The sequence below is a fragment of the Bufo gargarizans genome, chromosome 4, assembly GCF_014858855.1.
Source record: "Bufo gargarizans isolate SCDJY-AF-19 chromosome 4, ASM1485885v1, whole genome shotgun sequence".
NCBI lineage: Eukaryota > Metazoa > Chordata > Amphibia > Anura > Bufonidae > Bufo > Bufo gargarizans.
The window spans coordinates 230007787-230019925 of NC_058083.1; positions in this window are offsets into that span (position 1 = coordinate 230007787).

Genomic DNA, 12139 nt, shown 5'->3' on the forward strand with positions numbered 1-12139 from the left:
AAAAGTTATAGATGAGTTATTAGAGCAGATAACAATACTAGAAAAAGAACATAAAAGTTCTAGATTACTTGAAACACAGGTGAAACTACGAACCTTGAGAGAAAAACTCCTAACTCACCTACAAAATAAATCTGCTAAAGCTTACCTACATTTTAGACACAAGCTATACGCCCATGGAAATAAAGGAGGGAAGCTTATGTCCGCTTTACTTAAGAAAGAAAAAGCTAAGCAACATATTCATGGGATCAGGGATCACACATGTAGGACAACATCATCCCTTCCAGAAATGGCAGAGGCATTCCATAAGTATTATTCAGCACTATACAATATAGACAAGATAGGTAATGTACAAGGTGAAAACCAAAAGCAAACCTTGATTTATGCCTTCTTACGAGCCATCTCCCTACCAAACCTGGATCAAGCCATGAAAAACTCCCTCCTCACCCCTATCACACATAAGGAAGTGTCCATGGTCCTTGCCTTCTTCCCCCAGGAAAGAGCCTGGGCCCAGACGGGCTTCCCTTGCTTTACTACAAAAAATTCCAAGATGTGCTCATGCCTCATCTCATAGATCTCTGTTCCCCGTTATTCAGAGTAGAACCACTACCAAAGCAGTCCCAGGAAGCACACATTACCCTTATAGCCAAAGAAGGCAAAAACCCAGAAGAATGTGGAAGTTATAGACCCATATCGCTTCTAAATTTAGAGCTTAAAATCTGGGCTAAGCTTCTGTCCCTAAGAATAAAGAAGCTTCTACTTCACCTGATAGGTGAAGAATAATCGGGATTTTTTCCGGGGAGGGAGGGAAGGACCAACACGACCAAGCTGATCACAGCAATACATCAGGCGCATACCAAAGCTAGACCATTGGTTATTCTGGGTGTAGATGCCGAGAAGTCCTTTGATAGAGTTAATTGGCTCTTCATGCGAACCATACCTTTGAAATTTGGTTTTCCAATGGCCTTCATAAAAGCAATCCTTTCGCTCTACTCCCAACCATCGGCCTCTCTCCTAGTAAATGACTATTTGTCACCCCCTTTCCAGATAATGAACGGTACCAGACAGGGGTGCCCTCTCTCCCCCACTCTATTTGTACTTGTAATGGAAGCTCTGCTACAGAGAGTAAGACAGCATTTAAGTATTAAAGGCTTCACTACGCCAGAAGGCGAGTTGAAAATGCTAGCTTTTTCAGATGATCTCCTGTTCTTATTGCCTGACCTAGAGGTCACCTGGTCACCTGTCTGGTTAAACTGTTTGAAAAGTAAATATCACAAAATCAGAAATACTGAATATATCCCTTACAAAACAAAGCTATTTGAGGGTTAGGGGAGCTTCACCTTTCGTGTGGGCCCCCTCATGCCTCAAATACCTAGGCATACACATCCCCTCCTCCATACATAAAGTATATGACTTTCGCCCACTCCTTACAGAAATCCCCAAAATTCTTATGGACTATGATATCCCTTTGATTTCATGGATCGGAAGAAAAAACGTCATTCAAACATATGTCCTTCCCAAAGTCCTGTACAAATTGCAAATGTTACCAATAACCTTGCCACAAGCCTTCTTTACCAAAATAAGATCCCTTTTCTCGTAATATTTGTGGAAACAGAAACAACCTCGTCTGGCGCATGAACTCCTGACTAGGCCTTTGAAGAAGGGGGGTATCGGTTTACCAGATATGCAAACAATATACAAGGTGATTCAGTTGAGAAGATGGATCAATTTAACTGCCTTCTCTGAACCGCAAACCATATCTTGATGGTCCACAAAGGCCTATAAAGGAGATTTAATACGCGATATGAGGATTCCCCTCAAAACGCACAACACATATAATCCATCTGACATTAACTTGCTTTTTAAAGGTGCTTCTAACACTTGGGCTTCACTCTCACCTTCTCTAGCTCCTAAGATTTCACCATTATTACCCTCCAGCCTAATACCTGTGGCCGTAGGTAGAGAATCTCTGACCTTTAAGCCTATGTGGGACCAACTAACACAAATATCAGTTTCAAACCTATTCCCAAGCGGTGGGATTCCCAGCCGGACAGAATTACAATCATTGCTTCCAAACCTCGCTCTCACATTTCTACATGTCTCGCACTTTAATAGATGTTGCATAGACTTCTTACAAGCACATTATCCCTTCAGAGACCTTACTGATTTTGAACTAGACCTGTCCTCTCCGGTCCTCAAGTTCAAAAAGCTTTCTAAAGTGTTGACTGACGTTAGAAACGAAAAACACTTGAGTAACCCTGGGTACATTTCTTCTTGGGAAAAGGAGCTGGGTCTCTCCCTTACTGAGCTGGAGATAAATCAGATCCTTCAAAATTCCCACGGTTATTCAAGATGTGTATGCTTGCAAGAATCTCATTACAAAATTCTTGCTCGTTGGTACAAAACCCTGGAGTTTCTTTATGCACATGGACTATCCCCCACTAGTCTTTGTTGGAGTGTAACTTACAGGTAGGCACACATACCCATATTTGGTGGGATTGTCTGGCTATCCGTCCCTTCTGGGATGAAATAGAACGCATAACAAGAAAGAGATATTATGGAATCACAACTGACGTTAACTCCGGCTATGGTCTTACTATGCTGTCCTACACCGGACTTTCGTCAATCCTCCTCATCCCCGATTACTCATTTTTTAGCAGCAGCTAAGTCTTCAATCCGCCTGAAATGGCTTAACACTACTCCCCCCACTATAAACGAGTGGTTTGAAAAATTGCATCAAATTTGCAGGTTCGAAGAGATGTCTAGTAGATCAAGTCGACCTACCACAAGTTTCTCACCATATGGAATGCATGGCTGAAGTCATCATATTGTGTAGCAACACGCGCCAACTTTTCTACCTGAATATGTCGATTTGAACAGGTTCCTGAGATACTCTTGTACCCCTTCCCCTTTTCCCCCTTATCCCCCCTTTTCCCCCCTTTTCTTCCTCGCTCATATACACTCCTTGTGGTCGTGGCCACCAGGTACGTACCTGACCCTACGTGGGATACCTTGCCCTAAGCGGTCAGAGTTGTGCCGCAACCGCGTAGTGGAGGGACGCCTGAAAGAGGGCATCCACTTTGAGAGTAACAGGAAAAAGGGGTTGGGTGGGAGGGAGAACTCTGTGCGTCGTACACGTGTGGGAGGGCGCCGGCCGCTGATGTAGGCAGCCAAGGCCCTCCCACAAACACAGGCCAATGAATCGGCCTTACACTTGTGGTCGTGGCCACCAGGTACGTACCTGACCCTACCTGGGATACCTTGCCCTAAGCGGTCAGAGTTGTGCCGCAACCGCGTCGTGGAGGGACGCCTGAAAGAGGGCAAAAAGACATACTGATAGGTAGAAGTAATTTATTGCGACGTTATTACAAAGCCAGGTTCTGAAAAGCTGCTGACATTTCAGTATCGGGGTGAGGTATATAACGGGTGGATTCAGAATATACCAAGATGTCATCCAAATAGACCACCACACACTGCTGCAACAGGTCACGGAAAACATCGTTGATGAATTCCTGGAAGACTGCGGGCGCATTGCACAACCCAAAGGGCATAACCAAGGATTCATAATGACCGGTCCTGGTGTTAAACGCGGTCTTCCACTCATCGCCCGCCTTGATCCTTACCAGGTTATATGCCGCCCTCAGGTCGAGTTTGGTAAAGACCGTGGCCCCTTTGAGGCGATCGAACAGCTCGGAAATCAAGGGTATCGGGTAAGCGTTCTTGATTGTGATGCGATTGAGACCCCTGTAATCGATGCAAGGCCTCAACTCACCGCCCTTCTTTTTCACAAAGAAAAATCCAGCCCCTGCCGGGGACGAGGATTTGCGAATGTGTCCGCGTGAAAGCGCCTCCCTCACGTACTCCTCCATGGCCTCATTCTCCGCTACCGACAGTGGATAGACTTTGCCACGAGGAGGAACGGCACCAGATTGTAACTCTATGGCACAATCGTATGGGCGGTGCGGAGGTAGGGCAACCGCACGCACCTTATCGAATACATCCCGGTACTCCTCGTATTCAGGAGGCAACAGAGAGTCCGAGGAAGTACACAGCAACTTGACAGACCCATGGATGCAACTAGCCCCACACTGCGGTGACCACGAGAGGATCTCGGCCGATCTCCAATCGAAAGTCGGATTATGCTTCTGGAGCCAGGGGTACCCCAAGACCACCGAGTAGTGTGGAGACGAAATAACCTGGAGACAGACCGACTCTCTGTGAACGGCACCAATGGCCATCCCCACTGGAAGGGTCTCATGAGTCACGTGTGGCGGCAGAAGGGGTCTGCCGTCTATCGCCTCAAGAGCCAGTGGGGAACCTCGAGGCTGCAGAGGAATGGAATTGGCGGCAGCGAACACACTATCAATGAACAAACCACCAGCACCAGAGTCCACCAATGCCTGGGTCGTCACCGAGCCCCCGACCCAGGAGAGGACAACAGTAATCAGTGGTTTGTCAACACGGGAAACCGGGGACGAGGAGACTCCACCCAAGATCTGCCCCCGACAGGATCTCAGGTGCGAGCGTTTCCCGGACGGTTCGGGCATGCCAACCGAAAATGCCCACCGAGACCACAGTACATGCATCGGCCCTCGCGTCTCCGGAGTGCCCTCTCCCCCTCGGACAGGCGAGCAAACCCCAGCTGCATGGGTTCACCCCCAGACAAGTCATCCCCAGGAGGCGTGGGAGGAGAGGGAGGCACGGGTGGGACAGCAAACGTAGGCGCCAATCTGTTAGAAGGCCTCCGCAGGCTCTCCTTAAAGGAAGGTCTCTCCCTGAGTCTGGTGTCAATCAAAATCAGGAAAGAAATAAGAGACTCGAGCTCCACTGGTAGGTCCTTAGCTGCAACCTCATCCTTCAAGGCATCCGAGAGACCATGAGAGAAAGCAGCGGCCAGAGCCTCATTATTCCAGCCCACCTCTGCTGCCAGGGTACGAAACTCAATGGCGTATTCAGCTACGGATCGTGAACCCTGTCTGATGGACATAAGGAGCTTCGCAGCAGAGGCAGCACGAGCCGGCACATCGAATACCTTCCGAAGAGAAGCAACAAAACCGGAAAACTCGGCAACCACCGGATTGTTGTTCTCCCATAAAGGGCTGGCCCAGGCCAAGGCCTTGTCCGAGAGCAGCGAGATCAAGAAGCCCACCTTTGATCTCTCAGTAGGAAAGGCATGTGGCAGCAACTCGAAATAAATGCCCACCTGGTTAAGGAAACCTCGGCACTGAGTTGGCTCTCCCCCAAAGCGCTGTGGAAGAGGGGCAGAACCGGTCATACCCCGAAACACCGCAGGCGCAGCAACAGGTGTCGGGGTAGACTCTGGCGCAACAACCGGAGCGGCAGTAGGAGCGGGCCCAGGAGCGACAACCGACCCATCGGCAACGGAAGCTAAATGAGCCGTGCGTTCAAGCAGGGTTTGCAACGCCACAGCGAACCGACCCAACAGGTGATCCTGCTGATCAAGTCTGGCAACCAGCGTAGGTAGCGAGGATGGCCCTGTACCGTCAGAATTCATGGCTTGGTCCTAATGTCATGGAACCATGAACCAGACGTACAACAAGAGATAGGTGTAAATAAGAAGGCTTTATTGAAAATAAAGCTGTAAGGCAAAAGTCCAAACGGAGGGCTAAACCGAAGCAGGGTCTTGCGAAGCCAGAGGTCAGGAACCAGAAGGGTAGTCAGACGAAGCCTGGATCAGGAACCAGCAGGGTAGTCAGACGAAGCCTGGATCAGGAACCAGCAGGGTAGTCAGACGAAGCCAGGATCAGGAACCAGAAGCAGCAGCAGTCTTAGAAGCATGTGAACACAGGAGGACCAAGCAAGGAACTGAAGCCACAGACCTCCTATATATATGAGCTAGGCATCCAGCTCCTCCCAGTGGGAAGGAGAAGCCGCAGGGTGGGAGGCTACAAGAAACCCAGAAACCAAGATGGCCGCCAGCACATGTCAAACGAAGGAGAACAGCAAGAAGGTAAGACCATGACAGGTACGACCTCACCGTACTGTGGGAGAGCTTGTGCACTGAGTGGCAGTAGCCAATGAACGCCAGGATGTGCTCTGGAAAACTGGACTCCCCCTGAGGACATTCCCCTTGGAACCTGCAGAACATCTTCCACCCGGTGTGGTATGCTCTGGTTGTGTTGGGCGAGAGAGAATTGCGAATCAAAGCGTGGGCCGTCTCAAGGTGGTCGGTTACGCTAACATTAAGGACTCGTGCGGAGGAACGGTGGCGCCTGTCGCATCTGCCTCTGGCATGATCTGTAAGAAACGTACAAAGTTAGCCCTCGATAAGGCGTCGGCAGCCAAGTTTCGCTCACCTGGCACATGCGCGCTATGAACATGGAAATGGTGGCGTAGGGAGAGCTGTACTAACCGTCTGAGGAAACACATGACGTGGCTTGATTTCGACAACCCACTGTTTATGATGTCTACCACGGCTGCATTGTCTGTCACAAACAGGACAGACTGATTCGCCCAAAGACTGCCCCATATGTGAGCGGCTACCACAATGGGGTACAGCTCGAACAGTGCCGAGGTTTGGAGGAACCCCGGAATTAGTTCCGCCTCGGCAGGCCATCCGTCTGCAACCCAGTGGGTGCCAAATATTGCGGCAAACCCTGTGCCGGCCGCCGCATCTGAAAAGACTAAGGGGGACTGACACGACAGCTCGGGAACGAATAGGGACACCCCGTTCCACTGGTCCAGAAAATGGTCCCACATACGGAGATCCGCTAAGGCCTGACTGTCCAGACGCACTGGGCTGTCCTGCTCTGGGGCGGTGCTTAAGAGCGCCAGCAGGCGGGATATGAACGTTCTGCCCTGTGGAATGATGCGCATGGCAAAATTTAACATGCCCAGTAGCGACTGAAGATCAGTCTTAGTGACCACTGACGTGACTGAAAACCTGTGGATCACTTCTCTGATTCTCGTCAGCTTGTCCGCAGGTAACCTAGCTAACATGTGCTGGGAGTCTAACTCGATGCCCAGAAAGGTAATCACGGTGGATGGGCCTTCTACTTTCTTGGGGGAAACTGGTACCCCCAACTGGGAGAAACACCTTAGCAGCTTCCCCAACCCCAGGGGAGTTGCCCCTGGCCTCTCAATCAGTAGGAAGTCATCTAAGTAATGGATGACGAATTCACAGCAAACCTTGTGTACCAGAACCCAGTGAAGGGCCTGAGCCAACTGATCGAAGAGCCACGGGCTGCTCTTGGAACCGAAGGTGAGTTTGGTGGCGAAATAATACAGGCCTCTCCACCTGATACCGTGCCATTGCCAGAGTGCTGGCATGATGGGGAGCAATTTAAAGGCATCCGATATATCGGCTTTGGACAACACGGACCCGGGACCTGTCTTCATGATGATGGCGATAGCCTGGTCTATGGAAGAATACCTCATGCCAACTTCTTCCGAAGGAATGAGGGAGTTGAGGCTGGGGACCTGGGAGCCATGTGGGGCAGACAAGTCAATGATGAGTCTCTCCTTCTTACTGAACTTGCCTGTGACAACCCCCACGGGACTGACTCTCCACCGTTGAAAGGGGGGCACTTCGGAAGGACCGATTAAGAACCCTTTGTCTAACTCGGACTCTATGAGTGTGTCTACTGAGCCAGGATTCCTTTCGGCTGACTGAAGGTTCCTACACTCGTGTGTGACCTCTGGGGTCGTGATTAGCCCCGTATGGAAACCCTCATGAAACCCTGATACCAGGAACTGCACAAACCCTGGATTGTGATGACCTCGCAATTGTTCCTGCAGACAACTAGTATTGACCACGCTCATGTAATTCTTCACCGATTTTAATGAGCAAGCTACTCGGGGGTGGGCCCTGAAACAGTTGGTACAGATATGTAACAAACGGCATTGCCCGAAATTACAAGACGCGTAATTAAAATTGTTACATATCTGGGCCCTACCTAACTGGACAATGGGTCGTCCTAATTTATCTACCGAACTGGGGGGTCTGAAGATGTCGAGTGGTCCCGCTGAAGAGCCGGAGGGGTATGATGCCGTGCTGACAGCTGACTTATGGCACCACTCTACGGAGTGGAAGATAGACTGACAGGCAGAACAGGAGGGAGCTTTCAGGCCTGCAAAGTGTCTGCAGAATAACTCGGTGTCCAAGACGGACCAGTCTGTGACATGTTGGAATTGGGACAGGGCCGCAGCTGCTTTGGCTGAAAACGAACAGTGGTAATCATAGAATGCGTTTCCACCATACCTATGACCCAAATCTGTGACCCGAAAGAGGTATAGGTCTAGTTCCTCCCTCGTGTCAGGCCTGGCAGTACAAATGACGTCCCTGAAAAGGCTGAAAGCCATGACGAACTCCGGAATGTTCAATTTGCGATTGAGCCGGTGGTCGCGGCTTCTCAGCACCACCGAGACTTCCCCGCAAGCTATGACCTTGTTGTCGGACAGGTCCCTGGAGGCTATTAGTAGTGAAGCGAGATTGACATCCCTACCCTCTAGGATGTCTTTCCTGATGCTCATGGGAACAAAATGAGACGGAGTCACGTTGGGGACTGGCTGGGCAGTGCGAATGTCTGCTGCGGCAGAGGTGGAGGCGACCGGAAGCTCGGGGGAAGAAATCGATACTACTGAGTTGTGAGCCTCGACTGACTCCATTCTAGCCTGCATGGACGTGACGGCCGACGTCAGATTGTTCAGCATGAGGTGTAATTGGGCCAGCGATGTTTGTATCGTAGTTGCGGGGGGATCACCGCTGTTGGGCACCAGGGAGTCTTTCCATAGCCGGTATAGCTCCACTTTTCTGGCAGATGCCGGGAAAGGAACGCCCCGCCTCGTTAGCTCCGCCATCAGTTTGGGAATAGTCCAAGCATGCAAGGATAGTGTACTGCCCCCTTCGGACGTCCCTGCAGCGTTTTCATCCACTGATGCATCAACAATGTCAGACGCGTGCGACATCACAGCTGTGGAAACAGTAACGCAAGGTGACCGACTACCCTAGGCGACCACCAGTATCCGTGAAACTGTTTGACAATGTGGTAGAAAAGGTGCACTGTCCCTGTGAAGCACGCACACTAACACCAGGAAGCCGTGAAAGAGTGGCCAGGAACCGCCACCCGGAAGTACACGCAAGGAGACCTGACTTACTTACCAACTGAGGAACTCTGCGCTCTAAACCCCGCGGATGGTTTTAAATGGAAAAGGAACAACCTGGACGTAAAACAGTGCATGAGACAACTCCCTTGCTAACGATCAGTACCTCCCGTCCACTGATGTGAACCCCCACTAGCTTGTTCGAAAGCAAACTCGAGTGAAATCCTAGACTGACTTCTCTTGTTTTTTTTGTTTTTTTTCTCAGACCTGGGAAACAAACAACACAAAGAAACCAGTCAATGCATGAGGTACAACTGATGGAGCACGAGCTGTGAGCTGTGGGTTTGATCAATGGATGGGAGCGGCATTGATTGACGTTGTCCACCCCCTGTCTCTGTCTGTCGTTTGTGGTGAACCCCTACCTACCTAAGCGGCACGGCGGCCCGTGCCAGACTTTAGGTGTGTGCGAGGAGTGGGCCATTGCGTCCCCCACCGTGCTCCACTGCGACCGCGTGGGGAGCGCTGAGCTCCCTGGCACCGAGGACCAAGTGGGGGGATACCTTTGAGCAACGGCTCGCGCCTCACGCAACACGATTTTGGTGCCACGTGGAGAGCTAACGCGTGTCCCTGGTAGGGTGCGCAGTGCGGAGAGGCCCCTTCCGTCCGAGGGCTGGCCCGCCCGCCGGCTGAGCACTCCTGCCGCGTGGGGAGCTGCGCAGCCCTGCACTGGAACCTATCAGCCACACTATATCACTATCTAACTTACACTGACTATCTCCCAATAACTATCTGTATTATATATATATATATATATATATATATATATATATATACATATATATATATATATATATATATATTATATACATTATCTAATGTAATGGAATAAGGAATAGGATGCAGAAGAAAGCACAGAAAACAGCAATGTCACTGCTTGATCTCTCTCAGAACTGCAAAAAAACTGCAGAAATTGGCTGCTGGGGAGTTTCTTATATAGTAAGGGGTAGGCAACTTTCTTATTGGTTGCTAGGGATGTTGCTAACCTCTGACAAAGATATTGCAGTCTTCTCATTAGTCCACAAGCATGAACGGAGGTTACTGATGAAAAAAAATCTAGAATATTTGCAATTACGAATATATAACACTGTAATCTACATCTTCGCAAATTCTCAAAGTGCCAATATTTGCAATAAAAATTCTCGATTAGAATATTCGCGATCAACACTACTGCTCAGAGCCCCATGTGGTCAGGCAACATGCTGTGCACTGGTGAAAATTCTGGGTAGGAGTAAATCTGTGTGTTTAAGTGATATGTCTCCATGTGTTGATTTGCGTCAGCCTAGTGCTGCACATGTAAAAATTTCTCCATCATGTTGATGATACTAAACTGGCTGCTACAGCTTCTACTGCCAGTGGTAACAGAGGAGATCGATGTCTCTCTGGTGGCAGAGGGGAGCCTCCCATTCAGACACACAGGTGGCATGTGTCTGCACATTGAAAGCTGTGACAAGCTTGGTATAGTGTATCCTAGTGATAAAGTAATTTGGCATCCCTTTCAACTGCACGAGAACATTCCCGCATTTTGTTTTGATAGCAAGGGTCTAAAAGAATGACTGTCCAGTAGTCTCCAGACTATCTAGTAGCTTGATGGTAAAGATATGCCTGTCAGAGCTTGCCATTCTCAGCAACTTGCCCAAGGACACAGTTATTTTTGGCTCTGACCCCACGAAGATGATTGATCCTCATGGCTAGGGTCTAGGGTCATTGTTAGTGTTGAGCAAATCGAAGTTCATGAAATGGACTTCAATCCGAATTTCAGGAAAAATTTGATTTTCCACAAAGATGAATTTCATCGTGCTTTGTGTTAATGAAATAGTGGTAAAAAATCATCTATTTGAGAGTAAAGAGGCCACCGTACCCATCTTGCTTGAAGATTCTGCACAAGATTCTGCACAAGATTCTGCACTGCGATGACTTTGTGATCAAATGGATGAGGTAAGGAAGCAAGTACATTTAAATTTCCAGGACCTCCTCCATGACAGCACCACATGGAGGATGTCCTTATTGACCTCTAAGGGACAGGAGGCACAGAGAGGTTAAAAGGCCCCTCCCTCCAAGGTGGCTGGGGGGGGGGTTAGCCTTTTCTTCCTCCCTTATGTTAGGGCTCCGCTAGCACCCCTCGTGGTTGGGGTCCCCTGGCCTTACCAGTTCCCTGTGTCCGCTCTGGGTCTAGTGCAGAAGCCCTTTCCCTAAAGTTGGGCTCTATGCTCTGCATTGTTCCTCCTCCTGGCAGTAGCGCTCCGGTGCTCTGGGTAGCATCATGACAGGCTATGTGGTCGCAGCATCTTTCCGATCTAGGGGAGCGGCATTTGATGTCACTACTGGGCATCACTTGCAGGCTGCAAGCACAGCATCAGGCCGCATGGTTCATGATCACTTCCGGGCACGAGACACCCACGTCTGACGTCATGTCTGCCCTTAGAAGGGCGCGAACTTGTTCTTCTTTTTCTCAGAAGATCTGGGCTTGCTTATTTCTGCGGTTTGTCAAACTATTGAGGTAGAAGAGGTTTCACAAACCCGCTCTATACAGGATGAAATGTTTCGCGGGCTAAAAGCGAAAAGAAGATGCCTTTTTCCTGTAAATGAGAATCTGAAATCACTTGTCATGGAAGAATGGGAAGCAACAGAAAATAGACTTCATGTCTCTCAGGATTTTACGAATTGCCTGGCATTTAATCCTGAAAACACAAAATTATGGGGTAAAATCACCAAAATTGGCAGGCCTATAGCTAAAGTAATAAAGAAGACTACCTTACTGTTTGAGAATCCTTCTCAGCTAAAAGATGCTATGGACTGAAAAATGGACAGTCTCTTAAAAAAGTATTGGGAAACTTCTTCTAACCTCAATAATACTAACAATACTGCTACGTCTGTCGCCAGATCTTTAATGTTATGGTTAATCTAATTAGAAGAACACCTAAAGATGAAAACTTCCAGGGAGGAAATTTTAGAATCAATACCTCTTTTTAAAATGACTACAGCATTTGTTGCAGATGACTCTGCAGAGTCAATCAGGTTT